Below are 4,606 nucleotides of genomic sequence, written 5' to 3'. Positions count from 1 at the left end.
CTTGTCTTGTGACAATTTATTACAACATGTCTTGGTCTAGCACTATTTGGGATCAACCTCTTTGGAGTTATTTGGACCTCGGGTTTGGATGTGCATTTCTCTTAACAGGTTTGGGAAGTTTTTAGTCATTATTACTTGATAAATTTTTTTTATAAAGTATATTTATTTTCTGTCCCTTTCTTTTTTCTTGAAACTCTTTAAAATCAAATATTCTTTTGGGCTGTGTGTTTGGCTCAGTCGGGTAAGTGTTTGACTTCAACTCAGGTCATGGTTTCATGCTTTGTGAGTTGGAGCCCTGGGTCATGCTCTGTGTGGACAGGTCAGAGCCTGGAGCCTACTTTGGATTTTATGTTTCCTCCTCTCTCTCTGCCCTTCCCCTGCTTGCACTCGGTCTCTCTCTCTCTCAAAAATAAATAAACATAAAATGAAAAAATAATGACATTCTTTTGATGGATGTCTCATAAGTTCTTTCTTTACCATTTTCTTTTTCCTTTTGGTTCCTTGGACTATTCTCCTTGTTTTTTCTTTTAAAAATTATTTAATTTGGGGGGGAGCACAAGTGGGGGAGGGTTAGCAAGAGGGGGATAGAGGATCTGAAGCGGGCTCTGTGCTGACAGGCTAATAGCAGCAAGCCCACTGTAGGGCTCAAACTCAAGAACCTTGAGATCATGACCTGAGCCGAAGTTGGACACTCAAATGACTGAGACGCTTAAGTGCCCCCACTTTGCTCTTCTGTTAAAAGATAGTATTTTTTAAAACTTATTTATTTTAGAGAGGGGGGAGGGGCAGAGAGAGGTAGAGAGAGAGTCCTAAGCAGGCTCTGCATAGCGCAGAGCCCAATGTGGGGTTCGATCCCATACACCATGAGTTGATGACCTGAACCGAAACCAAGAATCCGACACTAAACTGACTGAGTCACCCAGATGCCCCCCAAAATTTGATTTTTAAGTAATCTCTATACCCAACATGGGGCTTGAACTTATAACTCTGAGATCAAGAGTTGCATGATCCACTGACTGTCTTCCATGTCACAGATTGTTCGTTGTGAATGGTGGAGTCTGCTTTTTTTTTTTTTTAATTTTTTTTTTCAACGTTTATTTATTTTTGGCACAGAGAGAGACAGAGCATGAACGGGGGAGGGGCAGAGAGAGAGGGAGACACAGAATCGGAAACAGGCTCCAGGCTCTGAGCCATCAGCCCAGAGCCCGACGCGGGGCTCGAACTCACGGAACGCGAGATCGTGACCTGGCTGAAGTCGGATGCTTAACCGACTGCACCACCTAGGCGCCCCACGGTGGAGTCTGCTTTTTTTTTTTTTTTTTTTTTTTTTTAATTTTTTTAACGTTTATTTATTTTGAGACAGAGACAGAGCATGAATGGGGGAGGGGCAGAGAGAGAGGGAGACACAGAACCGGAAGCAGGCTCCAGGCTCTGAGCCATCAGCCCAGAGCCCGACGCGGGGCTCGAACTCACAGAACATGAGATCGTGACCTGAGCTGAAGTCGGACACTTAACCGACTGAGCCACCCAGGCGCCCCTGGAGTCTGCTTTTTAAGCACTGATTTCTTTTTTTTTTTTTTCTTTTTCAAGTTTATTTATTTTGAGAGAGAGCATGAGCAAAGGAGGGGCAAAGAGAGGGGGAGCGCATCCCAAGTAGGGTCCATGCTGCCCATGCAGAGCCTGATGCAGGCTCAAACCCATGAACTGTGAGATCATCACCTGAACTGAAATCAAGAGTAGGACGCCTGACTGAGCCACCCAAGCACCCAGGAAACACTTGATTGCATTCTTCATTTCATTCATTGTAATTTTTATCTTCTGGCCTCGGGCTGTTTTTTGTTTTTTGTTGTTTTGTTTTGGATGGTATCTTTTTTTGAACTTCTTCTGTCCATGCATTGTTTTCCTATTTTTTTTTAAAAAGTTGTGTGTTCTTGTAGTTCACTAAACCTTAAGAGTGTTGTTCTAAGATCTTTTTTTTTTTTTTTGATAGTTCATAGGTATCGGTTTGTTTAGGGTCAGTTATTAAAACTTGATTAGTGGTTTTAGATTTCCCTTACTTTTTTGGGCTCCTAGATTCCTTACCTTGGTTTTTGTGCATTCGAATAAGCAGTCTCCTCTCCCAGGCTTTACATGTTCACTCTGGCAAAGACAATTCTTTACTGTTCAGCTGAATTTCATTTTCTGGACATGTCTGCCTATAATATCCTCGGGCAGGTGGGGCCTGTTATCAGGGTCTATTTTGGGGCCTGGCCGCTGTCCAAGCCTTAAGGTTGTATGAGGGGGTGCCAGCTGAGAGATGCTGGGTAGGACTGCTGGCTTTGTTCTCCACCCAAGCAAGGCTGTAGGATGGACCCTGCAGTTGACTGGATTCTCTGGTCACACTTACTAGGTTGTCTGGACTGGTTATTACACTCAGCAGTAGGTGGGGCTATGAATTAGCTTTCCTATCTTGGCAGGGCAGCAGGATGGGGCCCAGTGTCTGCATGGCTAAGTGGTTGGAGACCCAAATAAGGCAAGACTGTGCACTGAATTTCATAGCCATACAAGGCCACTGGTTTTGTTCTGCAGATAGGGATTGCCATGGGCTGTACTTTCTGTTTAAGTGACACTGTAAGCAGGCTTGTTGAATGGCCTACATAGCTTCCCATGTGCTCTGATGAAGGCAAGCTGAAGGCTGTATGAGCAACGGGCAGGGTTCCCTTTCTGAGAAAAGTAGAAAAAACAGATTCAAGGTGGTAATGCTCTTGGTTTGTGGTTTTGACTGAAGCTGACCCAGACCCCAAGTTCCCTGGCTGAATAGAATTACTGGGGGAGCACACTCTGTGCTTCTGCACGGCTGAGCTGTGCAGCTTGCAGATGTTCTTGCCAGCCTTTTTGATGAGGTGGGGCTGGCAGCTACACTTAGCAGTGGACCAGCCTTTGGCTCTGCTTCCCTGAGTGGCCAGGGACAGACCAGTCTCTAGGCGTGGCAAAGCCTAGAACTTATTTGAGCACGCAAATCAGGCAGACTTGCACCCTACTGAATTCCTTTGAATAGACAGCACCACTATCTTGGTTCTGTAGATGAGCAAAACTCCTGCTTGGGACCACTTGAGTGCCACAGGTGGGAACTCAGTCTGCCAAGATTCAACTGCTGGTTGTTGGCATATTCTCCCTCCTTCTCCATCACAATCAGATTGCCAGCGGTCAAGCTCTGAATATACTGCAATTTTTGTGGAGTGGTACTGAAGTGGGACGTCCTAAAAAGTGACTCACAATTCTGCGGGAGCTGTAAGTCCATCCTGGGCCTTCTTTTTCTACTGGAGGAACTATAAGCCCAGAGGAGACTTCTTGGGGAGGCTACAGTCAGCGTGTAGGTGTTCCTCCTATGCCTGTAATGTACTCTGTTAGTCTCGGTGAAGCAGAGGGTAGATGCTTCAGCCTGACTGCCATATTCTGGTCTCAGCGGTGTCTTGTTTTTGAATAGCGGTTAGTTCTTGGGAAAGGGAAAGGAGCCAGGGACGACCTTTTTCACCAATCGTGGTCACATGACCCTGGAAGATCTTTGTAATTTCTTAATAGATGTACTCATTGCCGGGGCGCCTGGGTGGCACAGTCGGTTAAGCGTCCGACTTCAGCCAGGTCACGATCTCACGGTCTGTGTGTTCGAGCCCCGCGTCGGGCTCTGGGCTGATGGCTCAGAGCCTGGAGCCTGTTTCCGATTCTGTGTCTCCCTCTCTCTCTGCCCTTCCCCCGTTCATGCTCTGTCTCTCTCTGTCCCAAAAATAAATAAACGTTGAAAAAAAAATTTTTTAATAGATGTACTCATTGCTATAACTTCTCTGTTAAAACTGCTTTTGCGTCATCCCCTAGGTTTTGATATGTTGTGTTCCCATTTTCATTTGTTTGGAGTTTTTTAAATTTTCCCTTTTTATTTCTTCTTGGATACATTGGTTGTGCAAGTGTGTGTCTTTAGTTTTCCTACATTTGTAGATTTTCCAGCTTTGTTTTTGTTGATTTCTAGTTTCATATTGTGGTTGGAAACGATAATTGGTGTGATCATGGTCTTCTTAAACTTGATGAAACTTGTTTTACATCTGATCCTGTGATCTCTCCTGGTAAATATTCTATCTGCAGTTGAGAAGAATGTATATTCTGTACCTTTCCCCCTGTGACTTGGGCATTCCATAACTGGAAGCCTGTACCTCCCACTCTTTGACCCGTCTTTACTCATGCCTCCATCATTTTCCCTCTGGCAACCACCAGTTGTCTGTTTTAATGGATTTGCTTCTTCATTTTGTTTTGTTGTTGTTGTTGTTGTTTTTACATTTTACTTATAAGTTAAATACAAATGGTATTTATCTTTGTCTGAGTTGACTTAGCATAATACCCTATAGGTCCATCCATGTTGCAAAGGGGAAGGTCTCATTTTTTTCTCCTGAGTAATACTCCATTATAAACACACACACACACACACACACACACACACACACACACACTTATATAATCACATTTTTATCCACTTATATCTATATCTGTATATATAAGCCCATCTTTATCCACTTATCTATCAATGGACACTTAGGTTGCTTCCTTATTTTGACTAGTACACATAAAGCTGTAATAA

The sequence above is a fragment of the Prionailurus bengalensis genome, chromosome D4, assembly GCF_016509475.1.
Source record: "Prionailurus bengalensis isolate Pbe53 chromosome D4, Fcat_Pben_1.1_paternal_pri, whole genome shotgun sequence".
Taxonomy (NCBI): Eukaryota; Metazoa; Chordata; class Mammalia; order Carnivora; family Felidae; genus Prionailurus; species Prionailurus bengalensis.
This window is presented reverse-complemented; position numbering follows the sequence as displayed.